Genomic DNA, 18,955 nt, shown 5'->3' with positions numbered 1-18,955 from the left:
GAAAGAGATGTACATATGTAACTGTGTAAACATTGCACATCTAATATTGTGGTTTATTAGCATTTTATATACATCTAATACTGTGGTTTACTTGTACTACTGAATCTTAAATATACAGCTCACTGATTGCTGTTGTTAATAAATTACTTCCATTCTGATTTTGGTGTAAACTGAGTAGCTTTTCCCTGCAATAATGTATCGTGTTTAGCGAAACTCTGAGGCCAGTGTGGTGCTACTGCTGCTGTGCTCTAAGAGGAAGAGGAAGGACAGTTTTTTTGCTGTAGAGTAATAGCAAAGTTAATAGCTAGTTGATAAATAATTTTTTGATTTATGGTGAGATCTTGCCAGTCTCTGAAATGCCTGCTATTGAAACTTTTCAAATTTGTGTATAGATACAATGAGAACATCAAATAAGGGTCTTAGCTTTGTATCAGTTACAATAGTTCTTGAGGGATTGAGGAGAATCCTTCTAAAACTAGGAGCTTGATTAAGAAATATAATTCAGGAAAGAAAGATCATAGTTCATTCATTATGACTTGAGTAAAAAGGGAAGTAGAATAAGCATTACTGATAGTAATTAATAATGCACCAATAATCAGTCTTGTGAGATGCTATGGGAACTGCTGCGTTCTAGAGTTGTATGATGAACAAATTCTTTAAAGACAAAGTCTTGATTAAAACCTTGGAAATAAAGGAGATAACTGAGTAATATTTGGAATCGATTTTCCTTTAGTTAGAAGACATAATTAAGATATGATTTAGTATTTCTAACCCTTTCTAGAGTTTGCATCAACTTCATAGGCTTTAGTTTTTAAAATGCTATGACAGTTTTAATTGACTTAAAGCTTTAACTTCCCCATTTGAGCTACTATGTGTGAGTAGATTTTGGTCTTGAAGAGCTTTGTTAAAACCCCCTGAAGTTATGTGTACAGTAACCCAAGACTCTGATCTATGTTAAGGCTTTTAATATACTTCGAGGAAATAAGGCATTCATTGTCTTAGCCATCACTGAGAAGAACGGTTGTGTGACTCTTAAATAATTAATTTTGAGCCATTAAGACATTATTTGCAAGATTGCATCTTAATTTTCTTCTTAATGTTGCCTCATGCTGCAGTTTCATCATTGCAGTTTAAGTTCTTACAAAGATACTGCAATGTCTTGAAAAGAACGTTTTTCTTCTAAAGGGAACAATTGAAATGTGATATTAAAGTGATTTTATAAAAAAAACCTCTAACTAGCTGGTGGCCTTGGCAATCCTTAAGAAAACTCACATTGTTATGCAAAAAGTAGGTTTTTTTGGTGTTTGTTTGTTTTTTTTCCTGATCACACAGATGTATCAATGTAGAACAGTTAAGTATTATAATCACTAATGGCAAGAATATATCATGTCTAGACTCTGTCAGAGTTTTCTGTGCACTGAATGCAGATGCGACATCAGGCTGTCAGCTCTGTAGCTCATTTTATTCATTTTACCTAAGGGAAACATAAAAGTGTTTATATGTTATTATATATTTAATCAGAGATGGGGATTTTGGCTAGCCTTTCAGTGATATGGAGTCTTTGATTTTCTCTCTGTCATAATGACTGCCTCTGTTTCTAACATTAGGCAGGCATCGTTCTCTTTTTCTTTTTTTTTTTTTTTTTTTTTTATGTGTGTGTGTACAGAAAATCAGGCTTTCCTGAGATACTCCTGTCTGTCTGTGCTACTATTTGATAAAGAGAAGGATCTAATGTTCCTGATAGAGAAAATAATTGTCATTAAGGAGTTATGCATTGTTGCTTGATATCCTGGTATGTTTGTGAAGCACTTTGAAATATTGATAGGAAATATACTAGTATGTAAAGTATTCCTGTTTGTTAGATAATCATTATTCATAATGAGCAATCAGATCCAACATATCTTTTAATCTGTTGTCTTTTTATTTACTCCTACATTCAGATCATGAACACCACTCAATGAGACCAGCAGCTCAACAGACTGAGAAATGGTAAATTTGAGAAGACAGCTCAAGGGAAACCAAGCAAATGCTAACTCTGCTTCGTGGCTGGGAAAGCTACAAGGTATATGGATTCTTAATTAATGACTTTGAGAAGCATTAACTGTTCTGTTCTTTTTTTTTAACCACACATAGAATCCTACATTTCTAAAGCTTTAAGGTGGATCCAGGGTAATAATTTGTTTGACTAAGTGATTTATTGTTGTAGTACATCTTCCAAAAGATACATTTTTTCTTTTTCAGTAGTGGTAGCTTACCTTAACAGAGCAGTAGTCACACAGTTTATTTCACATTTGGGAAAGCTTTCAGTAGTGCCAGACCACCTCCAGAATATTCTGATACAGCTTTTCCCGGTAAACAGTAATATTGTGGTGGTTATACTTGTCAGGCTTATTACAGTTCTTCTTTTTTTTTTTCCTCTCTTTTTTTCTCTCTCTTTCTTTTTCTCTCTCTCTCTCTTTTTTTTTTTTTTCTTGAGGTTACATGCAGTTTAATATTCATATACAGTGAAAACTATTGTTAGCCTTTTATCTGATCTCACTTATCTTCCCATTACATAATGTTTATTGTTGAGATCCCTTCAAATATGGTCATGGATATTTCAGTTATATTGTGTTGCAGATTTAGTCATTCTCCTTCCTTGCCTGCATAAGTTGATAGCAGTATGAAGTCTCCTTTGGACTTCATAATTTTCACACAAGTACTTTGCGTACTTGTGTAGTTTGCTTTGTGTTGTTTCCTTTCCCAAAACAGCTAATATGCAAGTACCTGAAAATGTGGTATTAAGAGAAATAATGCTTAGAATTCTTAACTATTATTTTGTTTGACAGCTGTGTAATTATTTATTTGTTTACCAATTCATTTCACATAATCTCGCATAACAATCCATTCAGGCTTTTGTGACCAGTTTTGTGCTTAAGATTTATAAGTACTTTAGGGAAGTTTTTGGAGAAAGGCAGCTTTTCTCAGGGAGGTATGTGAAATTTCAAAAAGGGCTTTTCTAGCAGACATGTTGTCCCACATTTTGAAAAAAGGAGAAAGGTGAATGAAGAAAGGAAGTGATAGAGTCCGCAAGAAATGATCCAGTGGAACAAATCCAGGCCTGGTAAAGAGGAAGGTTTGAGTCAGCCCTGTATTCCTACAGTTGATGGGTCTTATTCTTGGTTTGGTATTTGAATATTATATAATGATGAAGTAACTAAATTCATCATTACTGTTGCTGGGCTTTAAGAAGCTAAGAAACTAAAATGTAGAGAATTGAAATCTTACGGTTTTCAAATCAGCTGTTAGTTTTGCATGTGCTCATTTGGATGTGCTCACTACAGATAAACAAGAAAGAGTTCAATAGCAAGGTCCTTCACTGAGGACAGGACCTCATGTTGTTCTTCAAATGTGCTGAGTACTCAGGTTCATTCAAAAGCAGCAGAAGCTGCAAGTGTTCACTACTCATGGAGCTGAGCAGTACATGTGAACTCATTTGTCAGCTAGTATTATTAGATACTTGGAAATGTTCACTAGTCACAAGCCATTCCGTTCCTTCATTCATGTAGAATAGAATAGGCACTCTTTAGCCTAACAAATAGCTAGCCTTAAAGACTTGTGTGGAGGAACTGTAACTGTCAGAGCTTGGCCAGTAAGATTCTTACAGTCCCAATGCTTTTCATCAGGCCAACTAGCCCAGTGACTAATTGTTTTCAGCCTAATTGTTTCAGCCTTATTGCTTTCTTAGTTCCTGTTAGCTTCTCTGATTGTGGCACAGATCTCTGCTGATATAAATACCTGTATAGAGCAACTGGCTGTGAGAACACTCAGTAATATACAGCTGGCTCTGACAATGTACAGCAACTGGCTGTGACAAGACTCAGACTTGAGATTATTTTTTCTGCTAAATTGATGCCATTGCTGGGTACATTTTATTGTTTCAGTCCAATTCCTCAACAAAAGAATGATGGAAAAATTTGCTAATGTGTTCACTTCACTTCTTTTTTTATTTTTATTTTTTTTTTTTTATAGAGCACTTTGCAGTTTTCTTGCAACAGTAGATGAAAAATAATTTCAGGTATTTGGGCTTCCAAAAGAAGTGCGGTTTTCTTGTGTAAAGACATATTTTGCTTTATAGATGTTTTTGATAGAAAACATGCCTGTTTTCTAGCAGGAACATCTGCAATTTGAAAGGTATGAAGGAGGGAAAGCAGTGATATAAGCTCTGTAAAAATGTACATTTTGGAATATGGTATGTCCTGCAATGACATGAGTAGATGCAGGCTTCCAATCATTGCTACAAATAATACACACATGATACAAAACAGAAGGAGGAAGACAGATAAAGGTGTGATGAGTCCTTATTGCTTGTTTCTTTACCTCTCCCATTAGCCTCTCTAGCTCCTCCTTTGAACGTGGTTCTCCAACATGATGTTTTGCAATTAACATTTGGCTGCCAGTGCTTTTGTGACATTTCTTATATTCACTGGTACTTTGTTCACTCTAAAATGAACTCTCTTACCACTGCATTTGAATGTTTTTTTAATATTATTATCACATTCATATATAATCTTGTGCTTCCTCTCTCCTTGGAGACTACAGAGAGCATTTTTTTCTTGAAGCTGGATTTTAGAATAGTCAGTAGCCCTCATGAGCCATACAGGATTTCCCTGGATCTGACTCAATAATGTTTTCAACATCTGCCCAAATAATGTTGGCCAGCAAATGAACAATGTCAGTTTCGACCTCTACATACTTATATAAGAATCTCCTAGCTATCTAAATCAAGACTTTGTCTATACTAGTAAATTAAAACCTCTCCCATGCACTGGGACTAACTAGCAGTTTGTGCCATGGACATATGTTAGTAAACTTTCTTATCCTCCAAAAATAGGGTGGTTGTGTACAAACTACCTTTTAGGAATAGTTGTGGGAACATTGTACCTCACAAATCATACTCATGAATTCTTTGTGAGAGGTACGTGACTAAATTGTTTTAGGCAACATTTTAAGAATTCTCTTGTACAGACAAGCACGTTCTAGTCTTCAGGGATGTTTCTGGGTGTTGTCTAGTTCAGTACTGTAGATACAATCTTTAACAGAGTCTGATAATCACAACATTTGGAATAAATAAAAGGGTAACAAACAGTTTCAATTGGGGAACTAGGCAGTTGATAGTGTACTGGAAAACAGTAGAAAAACATTTCAGCATGCTCATTTTGAATTCTGTCTATGTTTTTAATATTAGGAAGATATTTGAGATGAGGTCTGATTATTTGCTAGAAAACCTGAATTAATATCACAAATGGTGGGGCTTGTTGCAGGGCTTACAAAGTTCAGTTTTATAGCCAGTGTAATGTGAGAATGATTAATAGTGATAGCCCTCTCTGGCCCTGAAGATTAAATACAGCCTGCAAGTGTTCCTTATGAAGGGGAACTCATAGAAAGCAAAGGATGCAGGAAGCTCTGGAGCTGAACCTGGGTAACTCCTGAGTGTTCTCTCAAGGTATGACTTGCTGACATTAGCATAGCACTCCCTTCCTGTGGCTCCTGGGACAGTTATGATGGGAGCAGATTCTTCTTCAGCAGCCAGTTTGGTGCATACTCACCACCTTAGATACAAATAAGCTCCACCTTCAGTAAACGTGAACTGTGGGCTATGTCCGCAATTACCTGAGACAGAGAGAAATAGACTCAAATTTCTGTTTTCTGCATTTTCTCCCTTGCTGTATCAGGCTACACAAGCAGAAAACCATCTCTACAAGCTGTCTATTTGCCTCCCAAACTGATGAATGACACCACCTTGCAAACATCGAAAGTTGAAAGAACTGGGAGATACTAACCACCTTCCAGTGAAACACAGATAAATGAGGACATTCTAACCAAACAGTTAGTATAGTGTCTAAGAGATGAGAAATTGGAATCAACTAAAACGTAATAAAAAATTTTGGAGGTCTAAGTTGAAGATTTAAATTGAGTTAGAAGTTTTTCAAAGCCATGATGCCATCAAGCTCAATAAGATACTAGCCTATTCCTTAACTTAATGAAAGTCTTCCTCATCTGAATCTTTAAGAGTCTGAAGCTTTTTTTCACTCAATGGATCTGAGAGAAGGCTTGAGAGCAGACATAAATATGCCAAGCACTCTGGTGCTTTCAGTCTCCATTAACTCTTCTGGCTGTTTCCAATCGTCAATGTAATATTTTTTTGGACATAGGCCTGGATGTAGCCTCCTGAAAGTGTAACCCTGAATGTTTGAAGTCTGTTTTAGTATATAGTGGCATTAGGAAATAGAACAGTTACATGGATTCCTATTATAGTGCCTTTGTTTAATAATTCCCATTACAGTGTCATAAGGAAGTCTGTTGTGTTCTGGGATTGGCATTTGTACATCACCTTGGAAGAACATTTTATTCTTTGTTGGTAGCAAATTTAGAATAGTCCATTACGATATCTTGATGAAAAACAGGAACATTCTGTTTTCAAGAAAACGACTTTGTTCTTACAGTCACCCAATATTTGTATATGGAATTTTAAAAATACATTTAGATATATCTGCTTTCTTGCAATAGCTGGGGCAATTCCTACAGGCCCATATTGTAATGTTTTTTCTGTAAGGAAAGAATATTTCGTGTTCCAAAGAACTTCTGACCTAAAAAGACGCATTGAATAAACACAGAAATGTTGTTGTCTTCAGTATCTCAATGAACACCATGACAGGTTGTCTTTGATATTACCCCTGGCATGCAGAATTCAGCAAGTCTTCATCTTAGTTGTTGAAATTCATAATTTTTTAGCCATTAAGCATGTATACTAATATAAGTATCCCTCAATTTAATCTGAAGTGGAGCACGGGGCTCATAGTCTTAGACTGAACTTTTTGCATAAAGGGGAACTTTAAAGAGTGTGAAGACTTGGTTAAAACAGTGAAATAAGATTTTCTCTTTGAAGCTTTTAGATATAAAAGGTGATGTATGCTTGCCTTATATAAGCTGAGCTTTTTCTCAGTTTTGTATTTTTTTAAAACTTCTTTTAAACTGTGGCTCAATTATATTTTTTCATGATTTGAAGCATGTGAATTTTCAACCTGTTCACTTTCACAGCTGTTTTGCCTGTGAATTGAATCTACAGAGTGACACTGTCTTTAATATATAGTTAATATTTTTGCTATTGTAATTCTTCACATTTCAGTAGTTTTAGTCCTGATTTATTTCCTAAAGTACAAATAAATCTTTCATGCATTGTTGTGTGTAGCTAATGGCATAGTGTTTTTCTCAATGTAAACTCTACTTAATCCCTTAAATAGACAAAATCTTTAATATGAACAGGCAGTTATAGTCTGATATAATGACACATAGAATTAAAGTGACAAATTATCCAGCATGAATGTGGATGATGCTGTTTTTGCTGAAATCTGAAATATTTGTATGCTCTTCAGTATTTAATCAGAAATTTCAACCCAGAAAGTGGCTTCTAAGTTTTACATCTCTCCAGCTCTTTTTTTGTATGGCTTAATTGCTCAACATAGACAGTAGCCAGTATTTCCATTTTTCCTTGTTACTGGAACATCTTTCTGAAAGATTCAAACACAAGTCCTGGACTCAACTCAAATGCCACTGGGGAGGCTCAGGGCCTTAAGCAAAATGTTCAGTGATAATGGTCCTCTTCAGTCATGAAACCTACCTTCTGTTTAGCACTGAGAAAATACAGATCTTGTTCTTTTGGTATTAGTTAATGTGAAATTCGGGGCCTGGACTCACAGAAGTATTGGTTTGATGGGGTATGTGGATCATGAAAGTCTAGGGTTAATTTATGCATTCAGTCTTTCTGATATCTTATAATTTGGATTATTTAGATTTAAATTAACTGGCTCTTCTCAACCGGAAGCGTTCTAATAAAGATATTTTTTTTCTGTGTGTGACACTAGACTCTTTTCTCAAGGCAATTTCAGCATTATGCTCAAGACCATGCTCACAGGTTATGCAGGAAACAGACTACAAACACCAGTTCTGTTGTAAAGGCCCAGTGAGGTCTGTGTGTCCAGACAGCCCAGTGGATTAAAATGCTGCCAAGTCTGCATTTCCTTATTACTGTTAATTTTCCTCTACCTGAGCAAGCTTCTGAGGGCCTCACTGAAAGCAAGTGAGTCCTGTGCAGGCTGTAGTGTGCTCTCAGTCAAGGCTTGCAGAAGAAAAACCCAAATCACGTCTGTGCTCCCCAAGCCTCTCTCTGCTCTGCTGGAAGTCAGTACCATAAAGCTGGCATTTAGGTATTTCAGAGATTGCCTGACAGAAAGGCAAAAGACACAAAAAGGAGCAAATGAATCTAGGATACCAGTATGCTGACTGCAATTCCTTCCAATATCCTCTTTCATTCTTCCATTTTCCACGGGGAAAAAATGACTTGGAGGTTATTGATATAACATATGGGGCATCTGAGCCACTATCAGTCTCTCTAGGAAGATTCCAGAGCTCTTTTATCTTGTAAAGAAGTGCAGCATAGTAACTAGACAGGAAGCCAAAACCAGTAGACAGTCATCTCTGATGGGACAGAAAACTGCTGAAGAGATTATAAAACAAACGTAGGCATAACTGCTGGCTGCTGAGATCATTTATCACAGAATCACAGAATGTCAGGGGTTGAAAGCGACCTCAAAAGATCCTCTAGTCCAATCCCCCTGCCAGAGCAGGAACACCCAGATGAGGTTACACAGGAAGGTGTTCAGGTGGGTTTGAATGTCTCCAGAGAAGGAGACTCCACAACCCCCGTGGCCAGCCTGTTTCAGTGTCTGTCACCCTCACTGAGAAGAAGTTTCTTCTCAAATTTAAGTGGAACCTCTTTTGTTCCAGTTTGAATCCATTACCCCTTGTCCTACCATTGGTTGTCACTGAGAAGAACCTGGCTCCATCCTTGTGACACTCACCCTTTACATATTTATAAACATTAAAGAGGTCACCCCTCAGTTTCCTCCAAGCTAAAGAACCTCAGCTCCTTCAGCCTTTCCTCATAAGGGAGATGCTCCACTGTATCCTGTATATTCATTTTTTTCCACCTTTGGAAGTAAGGAAATGCTGACATTTAAACTGTTCAGATTAATAAGTGTTGAAGTAGAACTGGCAAAGAAACATGTGCATACCTTCCTTTCATCCTGTGGAAAAAGCTGAAATCTTTCAGGGAAGCTCTTCCTGAGATTCCGGCCCTAGGGACGTAAGATGTTGGCATTTTGTTTGTGACCGAAGGTGATTAACGGAAAACACAAATAACTAATGTTTTTTAGTAAAACTGTGCAGCTATCAATCACCTGAAACACTACCTCAGGGAATGTAGTCCTCTTTTGAAAAGTTAGGAAGTACTGCTGTATTTTCAGGCCTTTTAAACAATTGCAGTTGACCATAAGATGGTGCAGTACAGGACATCTCAAGGGATTTTGTGTGCAGTGATTTTAAATATTGGACTTCTTCCTAAAAGAGAAGGAACTGGGCTTGGTGACTTTATTGTGGTTCATTGCCCTTTATTGTGGATTGTTAAAATTTGTTCTACAACTGTTTATTCTTCTAAAAATACATGAAAATAAGAGGCATTATGCAAATAAGAGAATAAAAGGAGACTTGTACATAGATATAAGAAGGGAGAAGACTGATCTTTGAAGCATCAATATATGCCAGAAAAAGCTAGACAAACCAAACCAGAAAGTAAATAATGGAGGATTAGGGAGGAAAAAAATGTGAAAATGTAGAAATGTTATTGTTGTTTTGTATTATCTAAGATAGCTTTTAATTTTCTTTTCTACTGAAAGTACTGTGTGTTGATAATATTTTAATAAAGGGACTGTTCCTTTTTGTTTTTATGGAGAAATAGAGTAGGATTTTCTGTGAGTAAAAGCAGCTGCTACAGATCTGTACTAAAGAGATGGGAGTGGTATTCTGAGTAACATGTGATGATGAGTGAGGGTGCAGCACTCAGCAGCAGGACAACTCAGTAGAAGCTTTGGCTGGGCTAAGAGATACCTTCAGTGTGTATATCTTCTATGAATTTTGACATCACCACTCCAAAAAATGAATCTGGGAGGAGTGGCTGACACGCCAGAAGGCTGTGCTGCCATCCAGTGAGACGTGGACAGGCTGAAGAGTTGGGCAGGGAAAAATTTAATGAAATATAAAAAGGGGAAGTGTAGAGTCTTGCATCTGGGCAGGAACAACCCCAGGTTCCAGGGTAAGTTAGGGAAAGTGGAGAAAAGGGACCTGGGCGTCCTGGTGGACAGCAGGATGACCATGAGCCAGCACTGTGCCCTTGTGGCCAGGAAGGCCAATGGCATCTTGGGGTGTATTAGAAGGGGGTTGGTTAGTAGGTCCAGAGAGGTTCTCCTTCCCTTCTACTCTGCTCTGGTGAGACCACATCTGGAATATTGTGTCCAGTTCTGGGCCCCTCAGTTCAAGAAGGACAGGGAACTGCTGGAGAGAGTCCAGCGCAGACCAACAAAGATGCTGAAGGGAGTGGAGCATCTCCCTTATGAGGAAAGGCTGAGGGAGCTGGGGCTCTTTAGCTTGGAGAAGAGGAGACTGAGGGGTGACCTTATTAATGTTTACAAATATATAAAGGGTGAGTGTCACAAGGATGGAGCCAGGCTCTTCTTGGTGACAACCAATGGTAGGACAAGGGGTAATGGATTCAAACTGGAACAAAAGAGGTTCCACTTAAATTTGAGAAGAAACTTCTTCTCAGTGAGGGTGACAGACACTGCACCAGGCTGCCCAGGGATGTTGTGGAGTCTCCTACTGGAGACATTCAAAACCCGCCTGGACACCTTTCTGTGTAACCTCATCTGGGTGTTCCTGCTCTGGCAGGGAAATTGGACTGGATGATCTTTTGAGGTCCCTTCCAATCCCTGACATTCTGTGATTCTGTAATCTGACCCGGTTTGGGGAGGGTATTAGGTGTTAGGCAGCTGTGATGGCTGGTTAGAGTCCCTGTTCTGGTGTAATGCTGTCTATAAGCTGTGTACTTCCACAGGAAAGATTCATGTGTCACTGCAGTGACAAGGATCTGCCATTGCCTTTCCACAGCTCTTTCCGAGGCTGTGCCCCAACTGCACACATATGGCAAAGGACAGAAGCTGTTAGGAGCCTGGTAATATCTATGTGGCTTTGCTGTGAAGACTTGGCACCTGGGCTTCTTAAATAAGTAACAATCTCGCTGTTCCTTTGGAGGACTTAGAGGACAGCCCTGCTGACCCTCTAAAAGCAGTAAGCATTCTGTTAGATTTGAGACTGACTGTGTGGAAGGGCTGTATGCATAAGCATTTTTCAGTTTGGAGGACCTTGAGTCCATGACTCATCATGCCTGGCCTTTGTGTTAGATACTTAGAAGAAGTGGTTTTGTGCCTCTCAAGTGGTGTGCCCCCCTCCAACATATAGACACCGATCTGGCTTGCAGGGGTGGATGCATGGGCTTAGGAATGGAGTTCTTAATAATAATAATGCATCTAGGTTTATATCAGTACGCATTATGACTGATTTAGGGCTTGATATTTTCAATTAAGGGCATTGATTAGTATTTGTGGAGCTCACTAGAAGCATGATCATACATCCACACACATATCCTATTTAGGCGTGCAATGCGATTAGCTGTGGGGCAGTGATGATTAAGCAGCACAGGATCTTTCTTCCAAATTGTATGCTGCTGTTTATTATTTCTGGGACTGCAGTTATTTTTCCTCAGTCTGATTCATTCTGAGTCATACAAAACACGTCCTCATTGAAATGGGGTGCACAGCAGCAAGGGCTGTCGTGCTAGTTCTGCACCATTAGGTAATTGAGTCTTTTCTAGTGGAGATGTCTGTTATGCAGGCAGTACAAAAAGACTAGGAGAACGTGGGCGTCTGGTGGGAGGAATCAAAGTTAGAGGAAAGATACCTATTAGAAAAACTTCAGCTTGAGATTTCTTGTTACAAACTCATCAATTTTTCTATTTTAAAATATCAGTACAATGTAATTTGCAGTATGGAAATGATTGTTTGTATGCAGAACTAATGCTCCCTAATACAGTGAAAAAAGGTAATGAAGATTCATTTGTTTGGTGGTAGAGCTGGGGTCCAGTTTTGATATTGGATCAGTTCTCATGACAGACATTAGTGAAAAGGTATTTGAAAATACATCTCAGAAATCAGAAAGTGGAATGTTTCATGATTTTTATGGATTATCTCACCAACCCTGCTGGTAACAGCACAGCAACTTCTTTTGATTGTTTTAGTCCTGGAGTCTCATTTGGTAAGAAGTTTAATAGGGCACATTCTGATTTACAAACAGTGTTACCCTCTTTGTGTGAAAGGTAGAATTTGAAGAAAGCAATGCAGTAAATATATTTTAAATTTATTTTCTCATCTACTGACTAAAATTCAAAAGCTGTTTACTCAGAAACAGGCAGCCTACTACTCCACTGCTTAGAGAGATATCAGATTAAAGAAAACAGCCACCAAGGGTAGCACATCAGAAATTATGTCTATAATAACAAATGGGGCTATTTATGCAGAGATGAGGCACTTCCCTTACCCATGCTGTGAGCAAGTCAAAAAGGATTATTATGGATAGCTGAAAAATCACCTCTTCCCTTCTGTCACTGATGGGAGAAGAAGAAAATGTCTATATAGTTCATTTGGAGTAAGAAGTAGAGGCAAAATGAATGGCAGACATGAAATATGCTTTAGTTTTAAAGCACTGGTTGATGTACAATTGATTTGATGTGCTTTGGTAGTAGCAAGGACTTACATTAGATAGAAACATGAACCGAACTGCCTGAACACAACAGGGGGACAGTTGCTGCGTAAGTGCAAAAAAGTCAGAACACAGCACTATTAATAAAAATATTTAAAATATAAATAAATAATATTATACATTTTCCTTTATTGGAAGTAGAGTACTGTATAAAGATAAAATGTGTAAGTCTGTTGTTTTAAATGTAATATGTTTCTTATTTATTTTAAATCCCTTTTTGCTTTGAGATACCTTCCATGGCTATGAATTATGAGAGTGTCTTTTTTAACTGTGTAGCTTTCAGTAAAATCCATTATCAGTTCTTTGTTTGAATTCAGTTCACATCGTCTTCTCATAGGCTATAAAGAGGCTCAATCTGTTCCAGAACAGCAATCACAGTCCATTAAACTCTGTTCCCTGTAGTCTTTGTTCCCAGTTACATATGATACTGTAATTGCGTGTGTGTGAGAGGCAAAAAAAATCTTTAAGCAGCCTTGCAAAATTGTCATGAAGATTTACCAGTCCAGGCAAAACATATGCTTGCCTCCTCTTTAGAGTGGTGATAATTTCCCTGAAAAATATGTCTTTCACTTGCCCAATTAAAAAAACAAAAAAGCACCCCCCAGCTCCCCTGCCCAAACCAGCCCCACCCTGGAGTAGTAGGTTTTTGCACAACTGTATCTGAAAGAAGTATTCCTGTATTAAATCATTAATGTTCTCGATCACCAGCTTAATCTACACACCACGAAGAGCAGCCAGAAAAAAAGAATAGCCTTTCATGTTAACTTCAGAGATAACAGAATTCATGATCTAAAAGATTGTCTCTGTAAATTGAAGGTCTAATATTTTTCTGCCACATCAAACCTGTTTTGAACTGCTTTAATTCCATTGATTTCAGCGAGGCATATTATAAATCTGGTGTAAGATCATAAGAGTATTGACAGATTTAAGTTAAATAATAAATATAGTAATAAATGATGTTAGATTAAAGCTGCAGCCCTATGTGGTTTTCAATGTGTTTTCAGTGTAAAGGGATGAAGCGCTTCAAAAATGGATGTCAGCTGAGCAGCCTGTCTGATCACAGCAGTTGAGAGTGCTGCAGAAGTAGAGTTCTAGTGTTTTTCCGTGCTCTTCTACTGTTAACAATATCCTCAGAGTAGTGGAATATACTGTGGAGAGCTTCAGAGAAGCTAGGGTATTTTGCTTTTTGTTTGGCTATGTAAGATAAATCTGTTCAAATGAAGAATACTCAAAGTATAAGTTTCATCAGAAATGATCTGATTAGCATTTTTGCCCCAGCTCATTTGTTTATTTACCTTGAAACAAACAAGTCAGTTTGGTTTCAATGGGCTTCTCACATGAAGTTCAAACCTTTAGTTGTTTTACTGTAATAATACCAATGCGTTCTGTAGTTTTATAGATGCAAGCCTAACAGTTTCAGAGCTATCATCACCTCCAAACCTTGCACAGTATGGCTGAATGTCTTTGGTCTTTTGTGTAGGCTACCTTTCCCACAACCTACTGGACAGTAAATTCATGCAGTGTTGTTACAATAAGGTTTAATTTCTTCTCTTAACTGTAAAGAGAAAATACTTATGTTTTAATGGAAAAATAATTGCAGCTAGTTTCAAGAGAGAGCTCTGATGCTGTATAGTAAGATGCCAATCAAGAGAGCACCCTGGGCATCCTTTTTCTGCATTATTCTGCTGGGATTCATAAGAGTGTAACCTGTTATTTTCTGGGCACCAGGGAGTCCCCAGAACTAGTGTTACAGTCCCTCATGCAGATTGTTTGCTATTACAGAATGGAAAGGAGCTTCTAAAGATAATATATGGGGAATTGTCATAGGTATTTCTCTTTCTATAAAAACAAGCACAATCAAACTGCAGTATTTACCTATCCTTTTCTTGCTAAAATAAATGCTTTACTGATGTTTTCTAAAAAAGAATGAATACCTACAAGCAAGCTATTATTCCCGAGGAACCATACAGAAACATGCAGTGTGCATGCATGGAGGGAAGACAGAGACTGGATGAAGAAAGAGATTTCCATTTTCAGTATTCAATTCTTTATTCTAGAACAAAAGAGAAAAGTCTATTTTATGAAAATATTTTGACAGTGTCCTTTTAAATGCAAGCTTTCATTTCAAGGCATTTAATTTGCAGCATAGTTTGACTGTGAAACAGACATAGTAATTATCTGGCCGGTTCTTCCTATTTTGTATAACAAATTTGTTTAATTGGAAATTGGAGAGCAACTTGAAACTGGCTACACTTGGTTTGTATCTGAGTGAAATGGGAAGGATCTAGACTGAAAAAAATGTGTGTTAGGCAGTGGACAGGTGTACTGTGTTCTGCAGGCTTCATTTATTTGTGCTGGGGTAGTAGTTTACGAAAGCCAAGGGACACGGGTGTTTATATGCTGTTAGAAAATATGATTCAGATAGATGTATATTAGGGTAATGAACAGGGGATGGGACATGGTCAGTGACTGAAAAATCAGATTAAAATACTTTTGGGAGTCATCTGAGCATGGCCTTACTCTGTTATAGGTGTGAAATGTTTAACATTATTTTCTTGTACATTTAAGAAGGTTCAGTTCTGGTCAAAGTGGATATTCTGTGACATACACGTTATGTGGATCAACCATTTTCTCTGTAGAAATGTACACGATATGTAATACGTTTGTAATGTGGCATCCACACGCATACTATATACAACAGAACACGGGCAACTGAAAGTTAAAATTAATTCTCACATTATTCCATTGAGATGAACTTCTGATTTTAGTTTACTTTGGATATGAGCCTTCAATAATTATATATATATATATATATATATATATAAATTTTTCAGTTTTTTAGTTCATAATTTCAGAGAAGAATTAAAGAAGACTGCATGTGTACGCACTGGATATTCTGGGCTGCTGTCTGAAGTTTAACATAAGAAACATTCCTTTGTCAAATTGCCAGAGAGCCTTCCTAATGTATGGTTCCAGAAATACCAGGGCAAATACAAAGTTTACACTCTTATTTGTTTCTGTCCTAGAGGTAACTAGGACTGACATCTTGGGAATCAAAACTCCTTTTTAAACAAGCTTCATTTTATGCTTTAGTACACAGAATGCAGAATAAAAATGCATAGTTTGAGAGAAATATATCATTAAATGAATATTAATTTTGAAAGGTAAAGCTCTGAAAAGCACTTCAATTATGATTCATTATTTATGTAGTATGTATGTACTAATACAATACTGTTGTACAATAAAATCTGGAATTACAAATCCCCTGTCTTAAAACACTACTATGTAGCAGCATAGTGTTTGATTCAATAAACTGAGTTACACAGATGTGTCAGCTTGTAATACTGTGTGCTGATATGTGTGTATCAACTAAACTGACTAGGATAGACACATAGTAAAATGTTCCATGTATGGAGTACTGAGTCTAGCTCCTATAGTAAAGTTTCCATTCATTTAATGTTTTCCATATTACATTTGTGAGTGGTACTGTTACCTTATACTAAAATTGACCAGCATGTTCTATAATGCTTTAAATTGCCTGAAATTTTGATCATTTGGTCTGATTTTTTTTTTCCCGGTAGCTTACTTGAATGTATTTGTTTTCAGCCACTCTTAGGGATAAAGCTAGAGAAAAAGTGCCTTTTCCCAGTGCTTAAAAGAAGGATAAATGAAAGTTATTTAATCTGACATTCTTATGCCTTTTGGGACGCTATTTGCAGTAGGAAAAGCCTTTCAGTCAAGTATGGGCTTATTTTGTTCTTACAACATTCTGTTTATATAAATCCATGAAGGATTCTAATTTGCACATGCACAAGAGCACTGGAACAGGCTCCCCAGGGAGGTGTCACAGCCCCAAACTTAAGAGTGTTCAAGAAGAGACCGGACAATTCCCTCAGATACAAAGCGCGAACTGTGGAGTTGTCATATGCAGGGACAGGAGTCGGACTCGATAATCCTTCCAACTCAGGGCATTCTATGATTCTAAGACTTTAGTATTAATAAACTCAAATGGCATATCCTGATGCGTCAGGGCATGCTTCAGTGTCACACAGCTTCTAGGGCTGACAAGGCCATGCATGAGAGATTCAGGCAGAGTATCTAAACCTGGTGCAATGTCTCTGTGATGCTCTTGCCTGTCCTGCAGCAGGTTGAGGCTGGGCTCTCAAACTTGTGTTCCTCTTTTCTTCCTTACCTAGGTGTTGGTGTCTGCACAATACAGAGGAAAGTTTCAGCCTGATGGGTTCCTAAATGGCAAGAAACCAAGGGCAACAGCATGAGTGGCAGGGAACCGCTTTGCTATCTGGGGCCCTGTCCCGCTCTCCCCAGTCAAGTGAGAAGGGAAGGCTTGGAGGTGGTAGCCAGTTTCAACAGAGAGTCCAGGTCATCAAGCAGGTGCATGGTGGCAAGGCAGGTCCAAGGTAAGCTGCCAAGTCAGTCAGCGGGTCAAGATCAGAAACAATGATGGTAGCCAGGGTCTGACACAGTCCGGTGATCACCAGGAAGGTTTGTAATGATGAGGCAAGTCCTAGGTCAAGCTGGGAAATCAGTCTGCAGGTCAAGGTCTGCATCCAGGTAGTGAGAGAGGATGGAAAGGATTCAATTAACTGTGGAGGCTGAGAGCAAGGAAAAGAAGCAATTAGAAATGACTTTGCACTCTGGGTCTTGAGTGAAGTTTAAAAAAATCTGTCCGGATGTGAAGACTTGGACTGGGAGGAGGACTCTGAGTACCAGACACATTAAATGAAGAGTGTAAGAAGCAGGCTGGATATCATGAGCTGGGACTGGAGCAAGAACTTGCTGAAGGGAAAAATGCAAATGGTCCAAATTAGAATAATGGGTTGAAAAATATTCATCTATTGAAGAAAATATCTGTCTTGTGAAATGATGGTGAAAGGTTCAATTCCTATGCTTTCAGGAGGTATTTGTACAACACTTAACTTCAGAGAATGACAGGCTGTCTGAGGTTACTCTGTTTAAGTAATATAGGCATGACTTATAGAGCTGTCACTGACATAGTCCTTAAAACTGAGTTTGTGTATGTATTGTCTTTATTAAATTCTCACAAATGTACCAAAGATGAGACCTTAAAAAAAACAAACCAAACCAAACCAAATCCCCCCACTGGATAATGGATGATATTTTGCTACAGATGGAGACCCAGAGTTTGTAGGATTCAACCTAATTTAAGGCATTAATTGAATACTTCGCAATCAATGTGGTGGGGCATTGTAGAAAGAGGGTGCTGTATCATGAATATAAGCTTTGCAGAGTTTAGATCAGTTGCATGAACATAGGCATTTTTGACACTGTAACCTATTACAACTTGGCCAATTTTGAAGGACATGAATCTTCTGTAGATACTGTGTCATATGACAACCTTGTGCAGGTATCTTATATGTCCTGTAGCATAGTGCTAGACATCTATATTTAGGCACCTGAACTAACACCCTAATCTTTGTGAAGCACTTAAAGTAATGATTATACTGAAAAAAATTAAGATCTAATTAATGCTGTTTTGAACACCACAGAAAGGCTGGAGATGAATGATGTAAATTAGATTTAGGGTCTTGCACCAGAAAATGTTGATAAAGCCAAACAGATTATTGCTAAGTTGGAATAAACCATTTAATGTGGAATGGGATAGGTACTCCATGTGAGAAGTGGCAGAATAGGGATGTAATTGATTATTTTCATACAAATGCTAAGATCAAGTTTGCATAAGCATCACAGACCTCCTTTTTTGGTTCTTTGCTTTAAAGGCTTTTACTCTTTTAACAGTTTTTGTGTGGAAGCATGCAACAGAAAATAGTAAGAAAATTTTGATTTTTCTATATCTGTATGAAGTTAACAACAGTTAAATACCTTACTTCTGGTGCAATGGAAAGTGGTGCTGCTGGTTGAAATCTCTGCACTGAAGAAAACCCCTAAATATAGCCTTCAAAAGAGTACATATCAAAATGCCTCAGTCAGTATCACAAACGCTCTGACAATTACTGTAAGTATGAAATGATGTAAGTAATACAAATACTATCACAGAGCCATTTAAAATAAGGAAATACTTCAGGTGCAGAACAGTTGACCTATGCTGTATTGTCAAAAAATTCCAGCATGCACATGCACAAGGTTAAGCTTTTACTTTACAAATACTGACCCAGATAGTCAGCTGTCCTGTTTGTATTCCAAGCACCCGGTGAAAACTGACTTTAGG

General features: G+C 37.7%; 1 long non-coding RNA gene across 2 annotated transcripts in view; it reads left to right on the top strand.

The window, feature by feature from the left end:
* The window catches only part of LOC136115329 (uncharacterized), a 30,982-nt gene extending 13,286 nt beyond the window's left edge, over nucleotides 1-17,696 (top strand). The window contains exons 2-3 of one of the 2 annotated variants that reach the window (XR_011736537.1): nucleotides 1,941-2,062; nucleotides 16,944-17,696. This is a non-coding gene — a long non-coding RNA (uncharacterized lncRNA). Of the gene's footprint in view, nucleotides 1-1,940; nucleotides 2,063-14,672; nucleotides 15,928-16,943 lie in introns of those variants that run through there. The other variant, XR_011736536.1, reaches the window with a different exon arrangement.
* The last annotated feature ends 1,259 nt before the right edge of the window (nucleotides 17,697-18,955 follow it).

Source organism: Patagioenas fasciata, chromosome Z, assembly GCF_037038585.1.
Source record: "Patagioenas fasciata isolate bPatFas1 chromosome Z, bPatFas1.hap1, whole genome shotgun sequence".
Classification (NCBI taxonomy): domain Eukaryota; kingdom Metazoa; phylum Chordata; class Aves; order Columbiformes; family Columbidae; genus Patagioenas; species Patagioenas fasciata.
The sequence above is the reverse complement of the archived record's forward strand: the minus strand, read 5'-3'. Positions and strand labels throughout refer to the sequence as shown.